The sequence below is a fragment of the Muscardinus avellanarius genome, assembly GCF_963383645.1.
Source record: "Muscardinus avellanarius genome assembly, chromosome: 9".
NCBI lineage: Eukaryota > Metazoa > Chordata > Mammalia > Rodentia > Gliridae > Muscardinus > Muscardinus avellanarius.
The window spans coordinates 24,395,516-24,417,315 of record NC_137795.1 but is presented as its reverse complement, the minus strand read 5'-3'; the positions used below and the strand labels follow the sequence as shown (position 1 = coordinate 24,417,315).

The 21,800-nt window shown below is 36.5% G+C and overlaps 1 protein-coding gene across 1 annotated transcript in view; it reads right to left on the bottom strand.

Annotated features, from left to right (window-relative positions):
* SUGCT (succinyl-CoA:glutarate-CoA transferase) overlaps positions 1-21,800 on the bottom strand; it is a gene marked incomplete at both ends in the record, with an annotated part of 986,025 nt that overhangs the window by 208,864 nt on the left and 755,361 nt on the right. The window lies entirely within an intron of this gene.

Below are 21,800 nucleotides of genomic sequence, written 5' to 3'. Positions count from 1 at the left end.
AGGGCAGACCTGACATCCTTCTAGAACTTTCTTCATGTCAGCTCTTTGCAAGATGGAAACAAATCAGGAGACTTTAGACTAAAAGCAATCTTCCTCATTCACACTTGGAGCCTTTGACAGAAACTTTCAATGTGAAAAAAGAAAAGGGAATTCAGTCAAAATCAAGATTTTAAGTTTTATAACATCTGGAGACCCCTTATAAGGACAATAGCTGACAACACCAGAAAGGACTTGAACTTAAGTGAAAATGGACTCCAAGAAATATCTGGATCATGTTGGTTTATATAGTGGATACTGACATCTTTAACTTGTTTGAGCTGTAGGAATGTTTTCAAAAGTGTGGTAAAAACACGGTAGGACAATGTTTTGTGAGGTTGGAATGAAATTGTTTTAAAACAGTGATTTAAAGCAGTGTCTTTCCTTTGAACTTGCCCAAGGCATGGAAATAGTATTTTTAACCATTCTTATATAACTGAATTGCAGAAGTGAATATCAGTTAAAGCGTCATTAAGATAATATTAGGTTTCAAAATTATAATGCTGAAGAATATAGTGAATACCTGGCTTAAAAAAATCCAGGTGTCTTTACTGGCTAATATTTATTTCATAATTATATCTGTCAGTCAGTGTGCCCAAATATTTCATGTGCCTCCAGAGTCAGTAGAGCAGGGTAGCTAAACAGTACAATCTCTTCAGCCGGAAAGTCAGGGTTCAAATCTCATACTAGTAGCGTGACTTTGGTAAACTTTCTTAATCTCTCTGAGCCTCAGCTTCCTGGGGAAAATACTACCACATACAATGTAATTTATTACTTGAAAAACTAAATGAGTGAAGGATGTAAAGCACTTAGGATAGTGTTCCATCAATTCTAGCTCTCCTCATCTGATTTCATCTTCACATGGACCCTACAAGGTAAGCACCACCCATCATTCTCATTTCAATATGAGGAAAGTGGGGAGTTCCAAGGTAAATACACTTGACCACGTTCACACAGCTCACAAGTGATGGAGTCACCATGAAACAACTTCAGTCACAGGACAAAGCCATGCCTGGAAACACCCACAATATACTCTTTTCTTTTAGATGCTCAGTTCTCCAACAGAAGGGAGCCCCAACATCAGTTCACTCTAAATTCTACTTTTCTGTTCCAGAGGAAAAATCATAAAGCCAAATGCAAAAGCCCAAGTATATTGGTCTTGAGGCTCTGGCCTTTTCCTCTAAAGAAGCAGCAGACCTTATCGGGGCCTGTCAGCAGTTTTCAGTTACAATCTTGAGGTTTTCCAAAAATTCAGTTTACAATCTTATGCAAATGAATTGTTTTCTCTCTCTCTCTCTCTCTCTCTCTCTCTCTCTCTCTCTCTCTCTCATTCGCTAACATGATTTACAGCAAGACCTATGCAAATTCAGTTTTCAATTATTAATATATTGGGCTTAATGCACATATTGATAAATTAGCATATTAGACAATAATTAATATTGTGAGAAATGAGGAAGAAATAAGTACTTAAGAAAGATATATTTGATTTATAAAGCACGTCTAAACGTAGCTGGAGAGAAGATGTACCTTAGATTCTAAAACATTTTCTGGCTTTAAAATGTCTTCTGAAGGTATCACTCCAATTTTACTAATATGTGGGGAGGCAAGAGAGAAGAGCAGGGTGGGATTTGGAGGAAGACACACCAAGTGTTTTACGACTCTATGTTTGTATCACTTTGCATCTCACCATGATGTATAACAATACACCAATAAAAGTATTTTATGTATGTATGTACTTATTTATTTTGGTGGTAATGATGGTGGAATCCAGGGGCTTTCTACCTCCAGGCTAAACTCCCAGACCTATTTTATATTTTTATTTGGAAACAGGGTCACACTAAGTTGCTGAGAGCCTCACTAATTAGCTGAGGCTGGCATCGAACCTGTCTCAGCCTCCCAAGTGTGGAGATTACAATCATGTGCCACCACATCTGGCCAATAAAAGTATTTTAAAAATGTCTGAGCTGAAGCCAATTCTTCATAAAAATGTTCTTGTTTATACCTATGATAATACTGTAAATGCCAGTTTAAAAAAGAGCTTTAAGGCAACAGTTGCAGACAACCAAATTGTAACCATTATGTTTGCCCCATCTTGGTTCATGACCCCAAGCATCCCCTTTTAGGTTCAACAATAAGGGCTCAAATATAAATATTCTTTTTGTTGATCTCTAAAAGCATAAGAGAAGAAACCCATTTATCTAAGTATGAATTTGAAATTCTTTTACTCTGGTTAAACATACACATCTTTAATAAGTAAGGGCAAAATATTAATGTCTCTTTCTGTTGGAGCAGTTTACTATTTCTGACATGAGGAACTGATCCTCTTAAGTACTAATTTACAGTGGCTACTTACTGCTTAAATGCGGAAAATCCACAAGGGTAAATCATAGGAATTAAGGTAAAGAGTACCCTGAGTGAAATAATATGCACAGCTAATCCTCATGATTCACTCTACATCCTTCCCCTCTCTCTGACTTTGCACTCTAACCCATATCTCTCTCCTTGTCACTCAGTTAAATAAGAAATGCCCACCAGAGTTTGCTACAAGAATTTGAGTTGAAGCAAAAAGGCTTTGTCTGCTTCTAAGAAAAAGTCTTTTGCATGGTTTTGTAAAATCTGTAGCAAGTGTCCACTAGAAGATTCTCTGCCTTTGCTATATGATGCCTTTCACACCTTGTGAAGAAAAAAATCTATATGTCAGGGGAGAACTTTGTCCTTATGGAAAGTCAAGAATAGTAGAGGGGTCTGCCTCAAACCCAGAGGGTTTGCTCTTACATTAAGGTTGCCAAATACCCTTACTGGGAAATCATTCATGATAATCCAATCTTCTTTTACTTTGACAGTAATGTCTTTAACAAACTACACTTTTCTCTTTGCTTGAAATCTAAGAATTTTTGAATTCAGAAATAAAAGTAAAAAAGAGACTACCTGCTCATTATTTTCAATCCCTCACAACATGGGAGCTCATCTCTTGCCAGAACTAGACACCTAAACCTTCTCTAGAACACTGAGAACTCTGCCCCAGCCAAGTCTGTTTTTTTTTCATTTACTTGACAGGCTACAAGGGGGTAAACACAAAGATAAAAAATGCACGGCATTGTGAACTGGAACATGCGTGGGTTTGCAGCTTCTGAGCATCTTTCTTATCACAAGCCTTCAAATAAAGTGAAAGTTGGGTCTTTGTGTAATAAAATTAAGTAGCTTTTTCCTTTTTCTTCTTTCATTGATTAAACTATACCAGGAAGAGCCAATGTGCAAAGTTCTCAATCCATCTCCACTCCACCATCCTTTAGACTGGCCTTTACATAACTCCACTTCATTTCAGAGCTCAGTAGAAAGACCTTAGAATATTTATTTCCTCTTAAGTATCTTTATAGAATTTAAATACTTCATTTCATCTATAGATATGCTAAATTTAAATTAGTACTATCATATGCCTATATAATTACTTTATCTTTATCAAAGAAATTAAATGTCATTATAGGAAATTTGAAAAATAGAGAAAAAAAATTAAAGATAAAAAGTTAACTAGTCTGTGGTCTAATTTCCAAATCTTTGATCCATCTTGAGCTGACTCTTATGCATGGTGAGAAGGCGGTAGTTAGCTCCATTTTTCTCCAAATAGTTGACTAGTTTTTCCAATGCCATTTATTGAAAAGGCTGTCTTTTCTCCAACATATGTTTTTGGTAACTTTGTCAAAAATCAATTGACTGTAAGCATGTGTATTTGTTTCTGTATCTTTTATTCTGTTCCATTGGTCCACATGTCTGTTACTGTACCAATTACTATAGCTCTATAGTATAGTTTGAAGTCAAGTATCATGAGGCCTTCTGAATGATTCTTATTCCTGAGAATTGCTTCAGCTATTCAGGGTCTTTTGATACTCCATAAGAATGGAGTGATAGGGGGAGTCTAAGGGAGAGATATAGGTGGGGGGAAGAAGATCTGATGAAGGAAACATTTCAACTGACAGGATGTACATATGCAAAATTATCAATGCCAATCTCAATATCATGCATGAAGAGTGGGAGGGAACAGGGGACCTCACCAAGTGCTTTGTGCATGTATGTCTTTGCGCATGTATGTATTTATTGCTCTGAACTTCATCATGATGTATGACTCTAATGCATCAATAAAAATTTAAAAATAAAAAATAAATTAAAATTCCCATAGTTGGGGAAAAGAACAGTGAGTTATAATCTCATTCTTAAATACAATTAGTTTTTGAGTATTTCTAGTTCCAGATTTTTTATTTTTCATATAGCTTTTAATATAGTTTTGGTCAAAGTATGCTGGAAATATATCTTGTAGTCTCCTTTTTTAAAAGTATATTTTTGGACACACAATGTCTAGCAGATGTTGAAAGATTTCACTTTAAGTTTCTGGCAACAGAGAGAACTTCTTTTGACCTTACAAATCCAGGAATTTTGCTAAGAGGGAGACTGGGTCTCTAATAGCATGCACTGCAACATGGACATGAACAAGAACTTAGAGCCTGTTGGTACAAGATTTGTGGTGCCATCGGAGTCCAGATAGCTTTGCTTATACTAGTACTAATATTTACTTACCATAGTATTAAGAATACTCATAAGAATTTACATTTCTATAACACCTTTCAGGTTAAGTCTTAACATCCTAAATGTTTAATAAACATTGTTGAAGGATGAATAGTTTCACATTACCAAATTACTTGCATGGTAAATAAGTTAATGGATAAAAGAATTTTTGAGTCCTTAATTCCAAATAGACACACAAAAAGTAGACAAAATGATTTATCACCATGATTTCCAAGTATAGCTGGCTCTCCTCTACTTGAAGCTTACTGACCTGAAGAATGTGAAACTCTCTGGAGCTGTATAAAGGAAGCCTTCTGGAAGTGTTCCTAAAGGGCTTGACATGAGTCTTGTATGTATAGGTATAGGTGGCAATAAATTGTGAAGAGGCTAGTGCATAGTTCTCATCTAAAGACTACTGAAGAAGAGAGGTTTATTGTAGCAAGCATGTCTGTTCAGAAAGAAATGGGCACTCCTAGTCTAGTCCTCCATGGAACTTTGAGGATTTGGAAAAAGAATTCAGAGGTACCTGAGGTTTTCAAGAAACAGAAGATAGAGGAGGTCTGGGAGCTATGGGGCTATCAGGTGGTCACATAGAAAGCTAGAAGGCACATAAGTTTATAAATGGGGACCAGGGTATCACTACTAGTGCACTTAAAGGGAAATTTATCTGGTGCTTCTCAGAGGGGCCTGAAGTAAAATTAAGTCATGCCAAGAAATCACAGCTACTATATCAGTAGGGTCTAACAGTGTCATAGAAACTGACACAAAATCAGACACAATATTATCTTTTCACAACCCACAAGAGTCCACTGATATCATAACTTTGGTTCCCATATATCCTAGTTTATCAATGGAGATAGGCCTGGTTTGTAGGACAATTAAATACAGTAGACTGAATACTAGTGTTTACTACTATTCCCTCCTAATTTTCCACCTAAATCAGATTAAAAGATTTCTTAAAATTATGGGAAATACGCACAATGGAATTCTACTCAACAATAAGGAAGAACAAAATCATTTCATCCTCAAGAAGACGGAAAGACCTGGAGAACATTATATTAAGTGAGATTAGCCAAGCACAGAAAGAGAAGGGACTTATGTTTTCTCTAATATGCTCAAGCTAGGGAGTATTAGGAATACCAGAGGGATTTCATTTAATGGAGGGGAAACCTTAGCAAAGCAAGAAAGAAAGAGTAGGGGAGGAAGAAGGCTAAGGTTAATTAGTGGAAAAGCTACATTTGAATATACATGTGAATATAACATTGCTAACCTGGACACTCAATATTGTGAGGAAGGGAAAAGGGAAAGCGGGGAGGGCACCAAGTACTGTGTAAATATATACCATTGTCAACATGATCCACATTATGATGTGAGACTATAGTGCACCAATAAAATTTTACGAATTCCTTTTTTCAAAAAGAAATACTTAGAAGGAAAATCAAAACAAGAGAAGAAACAACAGATGTTGAGATATGGTAACAACATCTTATACATTAAAATTTTAGTTCATGAGTAGTAAATGATTCAGAATATAAGAAAAAGCTAAAAATGTTGTAGAAGAGCTACAATTACAGTAAGAAATCAAAAATTAAATCTGATTAATTTTGGAACTGGAGGTACCAGAAACTCAGAAAGGTATAAGGTAAAGTGAAAACATGAGCTCAGTATTAATATATAGTTGGCTGCTCCCCCTCCCCAACTTTTTAGTAAGTTTGAACACAGAATCCATGAATTTTAGAACACCATTTATGGGTAGGGACAAAAGTGATATTCTATGCAGAAAACCAAACAACAAAATGAAAGTTGCATGCCAAACATGAGATTTCTAGCCTCTTTCCTCCCTGTGACTTGTAGAATACACAGAACTTAGCATAAACTCCTAAACAGAGATTTATAGTATTTATCTCTAGATAACTGAATGCACCAAGAGAATAAATGTGAGAAAGGTGATAGGTGGAAACCCCCAATGAAATGCTGGCTCATCACCTTACCATCCTACATTCATTCAAAAAGCAACAACAACATGTTCACACATATAAAACTTCTATCAAGTTTTGCCACATTCTAAAATAATAACAGCCAATGTTATCTTTCTTTGTGCCAAGCATATCCCAAGGCAAATTTTAATTTATATATAAATTAATTTCTTTATCTCTTTGTACATAAAATGCTTTGTATGTATAGGCATACATATATTTACCTCATAACAATTTTATATAGTAAGTACTATTATTATTCTCATATTTCAGTGAGAAAATTGAGGTACATAAAATTAAATATCTTGCTCAAAGTCTCCAGCTACTAATTGATAGGGCCAGTTTCACACTCATTCAGTCAGGATCTAGAGATCCTAACTTCTGTATTACATTGCTTCATAAATAAAAACAAAGACAAAGTTAAGCATAAAAGAAAAAAAGAAAAACATTGGAAATAGTAAACCAGGGATTAAGAGAAAGTATAAATCAACTGTAACACATTACTTAGCTTTCTATTGATATGACAAAGCACCACATATAAACGATTTAAAGAAAAGTATAGCCCAGTGTGGTGGCACATGCTTGTAATCCCAGCATTCAGGAGGCTGAGACAGGAGTATTGTGGTTGGCAGACAGCCTCAGCTACTTAGTAAAGCCCTTCACAACTCAGTGAGACCCTGCTTCAAAATAAAGAATAAAAATAGGGCTGAGATGTAGCTCAGAGGTAGAATGCCTCTGGGTTTCATCCCCAGTACTGGAAAGAAAGAAAGAAAGAAAGAAAGAAAGAAAGAAAGAAAGAAAGAAAGAAAGAAAGAAAGAAAGAAAGAAAGAGGGAGGGAGGAAGGAAGGAAGGGGAGAAAGGGAGAAAGAAAGGAAAGAAAGAAAGAAAGGAAGGAAGGAAGGAAGGAAGGAAGGAAGGAAGGAAGAAAATATATATTTTTTTCTACTGATGCATTGTAGTCATACATCTTAATAGGGTACAATACGGCATACATGCACACATTACTCATTTAGCCCTTCCCCAGCCCCTCCCCATCCCTCCCTCCTTCTCATGTTTGGTTTAGTGATGGACTGTGATATGTTTGTGAGTGTACATTATATGCATTAGGAAATTTCTCTCCCCCCCCACCCTGCTCATCCTCCTCAGGTCACCTTATTTGCTCATCTAAAGTTTATCCATCTTCATCTAGAGTTCCTCCTATGACTCATTTTCTCCCTAGCTTCTACATATTAGGAGAGCATATAACTTTTTACTTTTTGTGACTGACTAATCTCACTTAGCATAATGTTCTCTAGTTTCATCCATTTCCCTGCAGATAGCGTAATTTTGTTCTTCTTTATGGCTGAGTAAAATTCCATTGTGTATGTATCCCATGGTTTTGTAATCCATTCATCTGTTGATAGACATCTTGGCTGGTTCCATAGTTTGGCAATTGTGAATTGTGTGGCAATAAACACATATATGCATGCATTAGTTTGGTTTCCATTCCTTTGGGTAGATATTTTGACTCATTGTTTCAAAGATTTCAGTCCATGGTCACTTTGTCCCAAAAATCATGGTGGGAAATACATGGTAGAGCAAAGCTAATTACATCATGGCTTTGGGGGCGGGGGTGGGAGAGAGAGAGAGAGAGAGAGAGAGAGAGAGAGAGAGAGAGAGAGAGAGAGAGAGAGAGAGAAGGACCCAAGATATACCCAATATTCCATTCCAGGGCATGTCACCAATGATCTTACTTCCTTCTACTATGTTCCAGCTCTTAAAGGTTACACCATCTCCCAAGAACTATGGTTACCATAATCAAAGAAAGCATAGAATGTGAAAAACAGAAGCTATATAATCTCCCTAATTACTAATTATTTCAAAATTCCCTCCAGATCCCACTCTTGACGGCCCCAGTAGTGGCCTGGCTACCCGGTGGACTGGTCCAGACCTCGCTGACTTGCAACGCGGCATGCACAGAGAAATATCGCAGAAAATAAAAATCAGATGCTTCCCCTAATCAGAAAAACTAGGAGGAAAGGGGCAACAGGAAGAGGTCGAGCTATAGAAAGGGCCCTATAGTGAAGCAACTAAGGTGACCAATCAGAGGGTATGGAATAGAGAAGGATGGAGCCTCTTTAAAAAGCAGGAGGTACATAAAAACATGTATCAAAGTTAATCACCAAACAAGCATGGGATGGAGGGAGGGGGAGGGAATGGGATGGGGGCTGAATGAGGGCTAATTGGATGATGTGTGCTTGTATATCCTCTCAAGTCTTGTATTCCAATGTGATGTATGATTACAATACACCAATAAAAAAATAAAAATAAAAAAATAAAAATAATTCCCTCCAGAGTGGGACTGTACCAATGAGATATAGGGAACATTTTTTAAACTATAAAATCTCATGAAACACGGGCTGGTCCTATCCCTGTGTGGGGTAAGGGCAGGGTATAATTACCTTTGACAATAGAATGCAATAGAATGCCTGGAACTTTCAAGGCAAAGATGTTAGGACTTTTATTTTTCTTATACTTATTTTGTGGGTGTGCAATACTTTCTTAAACATTTGGTCTACATATGGATAGACCTGTGATTTTAAATGGCCTAATGAGCCTCCGACAGACTTTAAGTAACACTCATGAATAAGCCAAAAAGAGATTTTCAGATGCTAACATTTACTATATTGAGATTTTTTTCTGTTTGCTGAATTTTCCCCCTTTAAAGTTAACACTTATTTAACATAATATATTTTGAATCTTTTGCAGGTGTTAAACAGCTGATTTTACTTTTTTTTAAAGAACCAAATCCATCTATTATAAAATGTTTTTTATAAAACTATTTATTTAGATGATTCTGACAGCAAGTCTTTCCTCTCTATTCTGTTCTAGGAAAAGCATAGCATTTCTCTATAAAAACAAACTTTCTGTGAAGATTAGAACATGATCTCATGTGATCTTGTTCCTTAAAAAGCTGAAGAGTTTAAAATGTGATATTACATTTTCTTTCTTTTAATCCTTTAACTTAGGCTGGAAGAAGCCATATCAGCAATACTGCCTTAAACATAAAATAACATATCATTTTATAATGACACAAAATTCCATAATATAGCAAGTGGCTTTTAGTTATTAAGGCATTGTGAACTAATTGAATATGAAATTCCTCTCATGGGAGAATACTATAGGAAATAAGGAGAGCAATCAAAGTATAGCAAATTATTTCAAAAAAGAGAAGGAAAATTTAACAAGAACAAACAAAACTTTCATGAGTATTTTGGCCTTGTACTTGGTACTCTACCCCATCAGCTGGGCTTTTCTGTCATAAATTTCCCAATGTTAATGAACTATCACTATTTTACCAACTAGTTATTTTCCTATCATCCAATGCCAGACAAAGCATTATTTTCTTTCAGCCACCAAAATAGAGGCCAAATTATTAAAACAGGTGAAAAGAATAAAAACATACCTAGAGTACTATTTATAGTTAATAAGGGCACTTGTTCACCTATATAACAAGTGGTGGTTATAAGATTATAGGCTTCTTAAAAGTATTCTAGCAAAGAGATGTATCTGCAGGTATTAGTTTTTTATTTATTTATTTATTTATTTATTTATTTATTTATCTATTTTTGTGGTACTGAGGATGGAATCCAGGAACTTTTTCCCTCTGGGCAATACTCCAAGACCTATTTTATATTTTATTTGGAAACAGGATCTCACCAAGCTGCTAAGTAGCTGAAGCTGGCTTTGAACCTGCACGATCTTACTGTCTCAGCCTCCCAAGTACTTGGATTACAAGCATGAGCCACCATGACTGGCGGCATATATTAATTTTAATCTTTACCTTTGGGCTAGTCAGGACTGATTAAGATTACATACCCTAGGAGTGGTGAGATAGCATGGGAACAACCTTAATAAAAAGGTCAACTCCAAGTATGATTTCTACAAGATAGGTTTTAGCTATCTTGAAAGCTAAAAAATACTAAGAACTTTGGTCATAGCATAATGAATATTAGAAATGTTCTCACACAGTGAAATTTGTGTCAAGCTTGATAGATATTGTGGAGATATGTCTACATTTGCATAAGTGAGGTATAAGAATGTGGTAAATCCAATATGTCTAGCCCTTCAAAATGCGGCATGGGCTCTCTGTAGATGTCTTGTAGTCAGCTCCATATTTAAAGAATTCTTGGTCACCACTTTTTGAAACTGTCAGCAGGTGACCAATTGGCTAAGTTTTATTCATTTGCATTTTTGCAAAAGTTTTATGTAGTACTTTTGCAACAGTGATAAAAAAATATCCTAAAGACCTTAGAAAATCAAATTGGTTACAGTGTGAAGTCAATTTGCATCAAATTATATTTTCTTAGCTGGGCGTGGTAGCACACACTTGTAATCCTAACATTTGGGAGGCTGAGACAGGAGGATCTCAGTTCACTGACAGCCTTGGCACCTTAGTGAGACCCTTTGCAACTCAGTGAAACCCTACTTAAAAATTAAGAATAAAAATAGAATGGGGGTGTAGCTCGGAGGTGGAATGTCCCTGGGTTCCATCCCCAGTACAAAAGAAGAAAGAAAGAAAAGAAAGGAAGGAAGAAAGAAGGAAGGGAGGGAGGGAAGGAGGGAGAGGGAGAGGGAGAGGGAGAGGGAGAGGGAGGGAGGGAGGGAGGGAGGGAGAGAGAGAGAGAGAGAGAGAGAGAGAGAGAGAGAGAGAGAGAGAAATTGGGCTGAGGGTGTAGCTTAGAGGTAGAATACCACTGGGTTCCATCCCCAGCACCACACACAAATTTTTTTTCTTTTTTGTTTTGTGTGTGTGTGTAGTACTAAGGGATGGAACCCAAGAACATTTTATCTCTGAGCTACCACCCCAGCCCTACTTTTCAAATTTTTTTGTTGTGATAAATGATCTCACTAAGTTGCAAAGGAGCTAAGTAGCTGAGGCTGTCCGCCAACCGCAATCATCCTGTCTCAGCCTCCCAAATGCTGGGATTAAAAGTGTGTGCAACCACACCCAATTATATTTTGTTTATTAAAAATATTTATTCTAATACACAAAATCTGTATACTAAAGCAGAAAACTGCATTCAAAATGTCAGAGTTCACTACTCTTGTGTCTCACAAAGATATACCACATGAGTAATTCACTAGTGGAAAAATAAATCACACTACTCCTTCTATGTTATAGTAATAGAATTTTCCTTAGTGTTTTGTTTAAAAAAAATAACTCAGTGATGTCATGATTTCAGCAAAGTTTCTCCAGAAGAAAAAATGGGAATTGTCACTCATACCCTATTTGAAGATGTCTTTGTTTTGGTGGCTGATAGTTTAGAGGGATGTTTTTATTCTGGCAAAGTGGGGAGGAAGAGATGATTATTTCTCCACACATAATTGTAATTTTAGATCAATATTCTTCTTCATCACACATTCATTCATTCCTACTAATGGATATGAAATATAGAAAACATAAAATAATGTCACTATGTCCACCCAAACCCAACACCATGTGAGATAAAAGAAAAAATAGGGCAGTGCCTTAGTTGTTGCTCCATCTCTGAGATGGCAACCAGGGGCCTTGCTCCTACTGTTCATGCCCCTGTATGCTTACCTCTCATATGAAATAGCACTGACCTATGCGGTCAAGATAAAACTGCAGAACTTATGTGACCTTGAAAATAGGTCATGAAGTACTATAGCTTCTGCTATGATGTCTTAAATCATTGACTTTGAGGGAAGCCTTATGGAGAGGCTTCCTGGAAAGAAACTGAAGCCAAAAAACATGATCTAGTGCCAGATGGCCAGCCGTTGATAGTAGAACCACTTTAAAATTAGATCATGCAGGCCGAGCCCAGTGGCTTGTAATCCCAGTACCTGGGAGGTTGAGACAGAATGATCACAATTTCAAGGCCAGTCTCCACAATTTAGCAAGGCCCTCAGCAACACAGAGATACACTGTTTCAAAATTTTTAAAAATGATCAGAGATGTATCTCAGCAGTAGAATATAGCTGGGTTGAATCCTTAGTATAAAAAAATTAATTAAATCTTTTTAGAAGGTTAGAATACAGTCCTAATCAAACCTTCAGGTGACTGTATCCCAGGCCAACATATGACTGAAAATTCATGAGATTTAAAGCCAAGTGATATAGCTAACCTACTCCTAAATATGGAACCACAAAAATGGTGAAAAATTGATACTTGATTTGCTTAAAGTCACTACATTATGGAATAATTTGTTATGTGACAATAGATATAACTACTAATCCAACATTTTCAACCTCAATATCTTTTGACTGCCTCCTACCACAGAGGTTTTAAAAAGCAAGATACTGATTTTCTTATTAGCTAAGTGTAGCTATGGAACCTGTCCTGACCAAAGAGACTTAAGGGGGAGTCTCTATGAAAACTTATAAAAGGATCAGTTACACAGAGGGAGTTCAGACACACATAGCACCTTCTCCCATAATCCTGTTCTGATCAAGATGATGGCTGAGGCTGAGGCAGCAATCATGCAGCTGGGCTATAGTAAACAACAAATCTTAGAAGCTAATAGAAAAGGATTATAGAATGAATACGAGAAAACCTCTCTCCCTGATAACAAAGTTGGGTAGGTGAACTGATGCTGGAAACCTCTTATAATCTTAGTAGTGATTAAAATAAACATTTTAAGCCACAATATTCTAGGTTTCTCAATTACTTGCATCTGACAGCATTTCCGTGTGTGTGTGTGTGTGTGTGTGTGTGTGTGTGTGTGTGAGAGAGAGAGAGAGAGAGAGAGAGAGAGAGAGAGAGAGAGAGAGAGAAAGAGATGATGGGTGGAACCCAAGAACTTTTCTACCTCTGGGCTATACTCCCAGACATATTTTTATACTTTATTTGGAAACAGGGTCTCATTAATTTGCTGAGAGCCTCACTAAGTAGCTGAGGCTGGCTTTGAACCTGTGTGATCCTCCTGTTCCAGCCTACCGAGCACTGGGATTATAAGTGTGCACCACCACACCCGACCTGACAGCATTTCTAACTGATACAAAATTTTAGAACCAAGTGGGGGATATTTATAAAAAGATGGTAGAGTTGAATTGAAGGAGAAGCCAGGACAAGGCACTGGGCTGTGAAGTTCCCTTCTTTCTTGGAAAGGAGATTACTCTATGATGCAGGGGTGAAGTATTTGTCTTCATTATTGTCTGTAGGATGAAAACTATTGATTACTAAAAATAACATGTAATACTAAAGGGAGATGTAGAAAAACTTAGTGGAACAGCTTATTTTTCCAAGTAACCTGTTTTTGTATGTTTCCAAAGGTTTATAAAATCCACATGGGGAAGTAAATATCTTCTACAGACACTTCAAGGGGTGACTTGTCAAAGAGGACATTTGCTCATACTTATGTCATGCACACTGAGCAGACATCCTGGTGCTTCAGATTGTGTGTTTGGTTTTCTATTATGAAATTAAATACAGAAGTTGAAAAATGGGAGAGATTTCTCTCCTTTTGACATGGATAATTAATACCCAATAAACATCTTACAGATTCTAATATGCATTTTTCCCTTTTAGCGCATGGATGGGAAATAGAAATTCGCCAATAGGCACAAGATCTCATGAAAGGTATTTCACTTCTTTGTTCTGATGACAAGAAACAATCGTGAGAAAAGTAATAGTAGCCATATGTTAATATCATACTAAGTTTTCAAGCATATTCTCTAAGTTCTTTTTCACAACAATCCCATGTGGTAAGTTTGATTAGTCTCTTTGCCAGGTAACAAAACTGTAGATATTACAAAGGAGTCCAGCACTGTTTGGCTCCAGAGTTTCTTCTCATTTCATTATGCCATAATGCCTTGTGTTTTGGGCTCCTACATGTCCCCAACCTCACCCACATCCATCAATTACAAGATAGTAATAGTTATATATTTTTATTATTCCTTACTTTTGCCTGCTTTTCCCATGTGATTATCATCAGATGCTTCACTCATCTCCTCTCCAATCTGACTGTGTCCACAGGCATCTTTCTCAAGATTACACTTGTTCACTTTCCTCCACTGTTGTTTAAGGAACTATGTCAAAGCTCCTGGATACTACCACTCTGAGTTCCCAGTGTTTTCCCTCTTCCTTACCTCCCATCCTCATCTCTCAGCAGTTTTCCTGTTCTATTTTCCGATATCCTAACTCTCACTGCTCATTCCATGTCCAACTAAAACAAATTGTTTGTCGGGTTTTTTTCCAGCTTCAGATTTTCCAGCCAAAAGCTCCACTTTCTTTTTTGCCTACCTAATTCCTACATGCTACTCATCTTGGAGTTATCTCTAACTTCCATTTCTTGGTGAAGTGGTTCCAGGTCTAGGATTCAGCACTCACTGTTTTGTCTTTGTTTTAATCTGACATTATTAATATTTATTTTACCCTTGTGTCCCAAGCATGTGATATATGTTCAATATACTCATTATCTTAAAAATTCTTGCATGTGACTTAAATCAATATCAGTCAAGGCTCAATCCTGAGAAATATTTTTCTAAGGAACAAAAGGGAAAATGGCATTCCACCCAATAGTTTATGTTGCAGGGAACATCAATCATATTATCAAAGTAACCTTGTTGGCACACTGGATTCTGCCCATACTTTCATGATTATAGACTCTGCTAGTTTTCCAGATAAATAGATCCATTTTCATCTTTATAATCATAGCAGTCTAATTCAAGTTCTCAAGTACCTTCCTCTACTTTTTAAGTATGTAAAACTCAATCAGAAATTGCTTTCCTAATAAGTGGCACCATATCCCATCTTATATTCCATGGATGAGAGAACTTATCTCTGTCTCTACATCACTGATTTCATTTTCTACATTTCTGTACTAGCATCAATATATAGTAAGATCACACTGTAGTTATTTTTTGAAAATATTCCTATATTAACAATCTTCCCCATCTTTTAAAAAAATTATACTTTCTAGATACAGTAATTTCAATATTTAATTTATTTCCAGCTGGATGAAGCTATTCTTTTTCAGTAATAAAAATATGCATATGGAGGCCACAATTTTGGGTCTCCTTCCAGCTTCTTTCCATTTGTGGCTAGTGGGAATTCCTATCAAGGTCAAATGGTTCACACTTATCTTTGGTTTTCATAACTATTTTGTCTTCTTCTGTTTTGTATTTCCATTGGGAGGGAGGAAAGGACATATCATGAAATGCGAGCATATGCCATTTTGACCCAAAAGGCCCTGTCTTCTGCCATAGGAGACACTAACCATCTATATTTCCTGGAAACAAAATGTCAGATTAGGCAACAGATGGCAATAGGGAGTTTTTATGATAAGGTAATGAAATTTCTACAGACAATATCCTTTGATAAAAGTCTCCATTTTATGTGGTTACTCCTTACAGAAAATCCTTTTTTTTTCCAAGAAGAAATAACATTTGGTACCTTAAAAATGACAAACTTATTCTTCCTTCTCAAAACCAAACTACAGCCTCAGATTTTAAGCCTTTTACATTTTTCCATTAGTAATTCTATTTAATCTTTAACTGATCTTCAGTTCTACTATCACTGTAGTATAATTTTCAAATGTTTAAAACCTGTGACTGGTTTTTCATGGTCAGTATCAGTGTGGTAGTAATTTTTTGTTGCTCCAAGTTTCTATGACAGCAAATGAGTTTGGAGTGTACTAAGGGTTTCTAGATATCTGTATTATCTTTTAAGATAGTAAAACCCATTTGTAAGATTGAAAGAAGAATTATTTATCTGCAGTTAGGTTCTTCATAATGCATATAACTTGAGGCCAAATCAGCTCCAGACCATAGGCAATTTTGTCTCAAAGTTTGGTTTTTCACATGAAAAAAATGTAGTGCCGTTAAGCCCTCATATTTATTAAGTGATAGGTGACTATAAAAGAAGTTTATGAATTGTATATCCTCCATGTGTATGTTGTAGTTCAGCCACAGACATTTTATGGGTGGTTATATAATATTCTTCAGCTTTACATAGTGCCCTTAAACCACAAAACTCCTCACAGAGACTTTCATTCATAAATATAAAAAAAAGGAAAAGAGGGCTTTGAGGCAAGATTTAAATAGAGGAAGTGACTCCATGGTTCAAGGCAAGTGATAGCAAAATGTGGAATGGTATCCAAGAGGAAGCATCTAAATTGTGAAAGGCCATGGGAGTCCAGAGACCAGCAGAGGAAGAGGCGGGCTCCAGAGGGCTTCCCCAAGAGGATTTTGCACCGAACAGCACTGGGATGTACATTGCAGATCATAACAGACATGTCACTCTACGAAAAAAAAAGAAGTTCATGATTTAGGCAGCAAAGATGAGACATTCTCTCATTATATGGAAGAAAGAAACAAGAAAATTAAACTGATCTGAGAAACAAGATAACAGCTGTGAAAGACAGAGGTCTCAAATTTTCACCTGAAAAAGATCTTTCAAAGGAAGAAAGAAGGGTACATAGTACAAAACCAGTAGATGGTGATCAAATAATATACTACTGATCTTAATAGAGACCTGAACATGAAGTTTAAAGTAAAATACTGACAATCAAGAAAATTTGAACAATTGGCCGGCCGTAGTGGTGCCCACTTGTAATCCCCACTCTTGGGAGGCTGAGACAGGAGGATCACATAGGTTCAAAACCAGCCTCAGCTACTTAGTGAGGCTCTCAGCAACTTAGTGAGACCCTGTTTCCAAATAAAGTATAAAATAGGTCTAGGAGTGTAGCCTGGAGGTAGAAAAGCCCCTGAGTTCTACCCCTAGTACCACAAAAACATAAAAAGGATGAACAATTTACAGTAACAGAAGACAGGTTGTGGGATGACAAGAATAGTCTACAAAGAAACGGGAGGGAATTTAGAGGGGATGAAATGTTCTACCTGTTGATTGTAATACTGGTTATACAGGTGTATGCATTTGTCAAAAATCACCAAATTGTGCACATGTAAAAGATATTTCATTGTATGAAAATTATTTTGGTATAATTGTAGATTTAAATGCAATTGTAAAAAATAATATAGACATTCATGTAAACATTGTCCAGTTTTCCCCCTCCTGACTCCTAATCATATCTTAAAGATTCTATCTCTTATCACGTTATACTGGCATGTGCTTGTAATTCCAGTACTTGGGAACCTGAGACAGGAAGATTACAGGGTTCAAGGCCAGCTTGAGCCATGTGGTAAGGTATTCAGCAACTTAGTGAGACCCTAATTAATTTTTTTTAATTTAAAAAGGGATCCAGATGTGGTGGTGCATGCTTGTAATCCCGCCCTTGGGAGGTGAAGACAGGAGGATAGCACTGGTTTGAAGCCAGCCTTGCTGGCTTAAGAGACCTTGTTTCCAAATAAAAAGTATAAAATAGGTCTGGAAGTGTAGCCCAAAGGTAGAAGCATTTCCAGGAACCCCAGTACCACAAAAAAAAAAAAAAATTAAAAAGGGTTGGTGGTATAGCTCAGAGGTAGAATCCCCAAAATAAAAAAATAAATAAAATAAATAAAAAAGACTCCATTCTTAATATTTTTGCAATGCCAAAGAAGTTTCAACATGAGTTTGGGAGGGAACAAATATTCAAACCGTAGTACTAGAAGCCCACCCTCCCTATGTGATCTCTGCACCCCAGAGATTAAAGTTCTGGATCACCATTTGGTCTTCCCAAGTACCTTGTCAGTGGGGTTGGAATACCATGTTACAACCTGGCGCAGGTGGCAGTCTGATCTCCTAACCTATCCTTTCAGTAACTGGAAGGCAGTCACAGGTTTTTCAATGGTATTTGTCTAGAGAGGAGAAGACTTTTTTTTTTAAAAGACTTTTGCTTTACTAGGCTTCATTGTCTTTATTCTTTAGCTAGCTAGAATGAGCTGTTTTTTCTGTGGCCTTGTGTTGTCTGTGGCCAAATGTATTTCTGGGTTATCACCTTCATCAACTTCAAGACTGAGATAGATAAATAAAAGAGAAAATCCAAAGATCTCATTATTGTGTTGCTTCTCATGTCTTGATCCCTAGCCAATATATATTTTTCTCTTTGTTTTTTAAATTCCTTATACTTTTGTTTTATATATAATATTTAAATGTTATGTTTGTATTTAACAAAAGGAATAGGGGGAAAGTGCCTTTATTCTATCTTCCAGAAATCAGAAGTATACAAAGTTGATTTTTTTAAAAGCAAATTCTCTGTTTCAGAAAATAAATTACTTCAAAGATCCCCAAGTTAAAAATACTAGCAAGACGCAGGGCATAGTGGCACAGGGTTGTAATCCCCATGCTTGGGAGGCAAAGACAGGAGGATCATGCTGGTTCGAAGCCAGCCTCCCTGGCTTAAGAGACCCTGTTTCCAAATAAAATATGAAATAGGTCTGGGAGTGTAGCCCAGAGGTAGAAGAGTTCCATCCCCAGTACCAAAAAAAAGAGAAAAAAATACTAGCAAGCATTTCAATATATAAAATATAAAATAAACCTACCACTACCTATGTAAAAAAAAAAAGGGTTATCTATAAAGGAATAAAATAAAAACCAAAATGAATGAAGGAACGAATGCCAGAAAACTATAAAAACCCACAGTTGTTAGAAAATGGGAAAAGTATTCTAACCTTAGACAAATTCACATGTACAACAACACAACATTCTAAAATGTGGAGAGCCTTGTCAACATACAAAGCACCCAAACATGATACTATAAAACAATTTAAGAAGAACCATGCTCTAGTTTAAAAATATTCCCTAAAGCCAGGAGTGGTGGCATACACTTGTAATCCCAGCATTTGGGAGGCTGAGACCTGGAGGATCGCTGTTCGCGGACAGCCTCAGCTACTTAGTGAGGCCCTCTGCAACTCAGTGAGACCCGGTTTCAAAATAAAGAATAAAAAATAGGGCAGGGGTTGTAGCTCGGAGGTAGAATGCCTTTGGGTTCCACTCCCAGACTCGCAAAAAAAAAAAAAGTTCCCTAAAATTTATATGCTTTGGACACTCAATTCCTAATGCAACAGTGTTGGGGGATGAGGTCTAATAAGAGACGATCAGGTCATGAGAATAGTGCCACACAAACGGAAGTGGGTTAACTATCAAAAGAATAGGGTGGTTGTAAATGAGTTTGACCCCATATTGCTTTTTTGCTCCTTCTCCCCTCCATTGCCCTTCAGGAATATTGCTGCAAGAGAACTCTCACCAAAACATCCCTTTATCTTAGACTTCTCCACCTTCTAATCTATAAAATATCCATTTATTTTCTTTATAAATTACCAAGTCGTTGATATTCTTTTATAGCAACTTAAGATTAATGTAAGATACACCATTGATATTTTGACAAATAAAAATTAACTCAAGAATGAAGAAATATCAATCATAAGATTAGCAATGAACATTGAAACCAATACAAAATAATTGTTTTGTAGTTATATAGTGTTCCAGTGTTATAGATATCAAGTTTATTCATATTTTAAACATAAAACTCTTCCAATATATTTTGGCTACTTTTCACATCTGTTTTCCTATCTTATTAAAACCTTCAGTCTCCTCACCCATTTTTTCATTTCCCCTATCATTATTTCTTTTTCCAGTTTAAAAGTCCACGATCCATCACTTTAACATCTCTATTAACATTATTTTTATCTGTTACTGAACTTATGTTATACCTGCTCAGCAAATTTATGACTTCAAATCAATCTAATTATCCTGTTTATCCTATCCTACGCTGTTATTATGCTACTGTTCGTAAACAGTATTGGAGAGAATCATTAAATTATGAAGAACATAATTTCATGACATTTAAAATCAAGTGGACCATCTTGCAAGTTATTTTTAAGTTAATCATAAAATTTACATTCCTGTCCATATGATGATATTCCTCATGATGTTCAATATAGACTACTGGCTCAAGTATTATAAGAAAAATTAGATAGCCATTTAGAATTTTATTTATTTATTTATTTATTTATTTATTTATTTATTTATTTTGAGGTACTGGGGATGGAACCCAGGAGCACTGTACCTCTGAGCTATACCCCCAGCTCTATTTTTTAGTCTTTTTATTTTTTTTTAAACAGAGTCTCACTGAGTTGCAAAGGACTTTGCTAAGTAGCTGAAGCTGTCAGAGAACAGCGATTGTCCGATCACTACCACCTGAAAGCTGGGATTACAAACGCCTGGCCCTAGAATTATATCTATGAAAAATTACATAATAAATAGCTTAACAGTTTAAGAGTTAAATAAAGCCCTGATTCACCACAGCCAGAGCTCACATGATGCAGAACTCTTCAGTTGCAAAAATCAATAAATCAGTACTTTTGACCCCTGGCTGCCTATTTAGTTCTTCTGGGAAACATACTGATACCTGGGACTCATCTTCAGCAATTCTTAAAGTATTCTGTGGTGGACCCCTCACATTTATATTATTTTAAAGCTCCCCAGGTGATTTTTGCAAGTCTCCAGGTTCAGAGACACTGCAATAAATAAACATTTTTTATTAAATTAAAAATATTTTGAGCATGCCGGGCATGGTGGCACATGCTTGTAATCCTCGCTCTTGGGAGGCTGAGACAGGAGGATCGCGCAGGTTCAAAACCAGCCTCAGCTACTTAGTGAGACCCTGTTTCCAAATAAAGTATAAAATAGGTCTGGGAGTATAGCCCAGAGGTATAGAAGCCCCTGGGTTCCACCTTCAGTACCCCCAAAAAAGATTATGAGCATAATAATCTATATTTAAATAAGAGAATATATGTGCTCTAAGTTCTCCAGTGGAGGAAAGAAGCCAACTGTCCTATCACATTATCCGCCACAGAGAATTTGAGTCAGAGTACTCCTCTTTGTGTTGATGCTCCCTCACTTAAGGTACCATCATCTCTTCCTAGACTATCATATCTACTCTCTAAATTATCCTCTACTTCCAGTCTTGCTTCTTGTGATTTTTCTCCACATAGCAGCCAGAATTTTCCTTATAAAAACCCAAATCTGTGTATATTGCTAACAACATTCTAGTGGTTTTCCATTGTATTCAGGTAAAACCCAGAGTCCTTATCTTAGCCTACAATGTTCTACATGAAGCCACCAGTATCTTATTTATGTGAATCACCTTGTACCTCTAGCCATGTGAAGTGTTTGAATTTGTTGTTTTTCTACCTATGTGCTAGTCAGCTTTTCATCTCTGTAACAGAAATACCTGACTAGGACAACTTGGAGGAGGAAAGGTTTATTTTGGCTCACAATTTTAGAGGTCTTGATTCACAGTGAGCTGGCAACCTAGGCAGAAACTTCATGACAAACGGGTAGATAA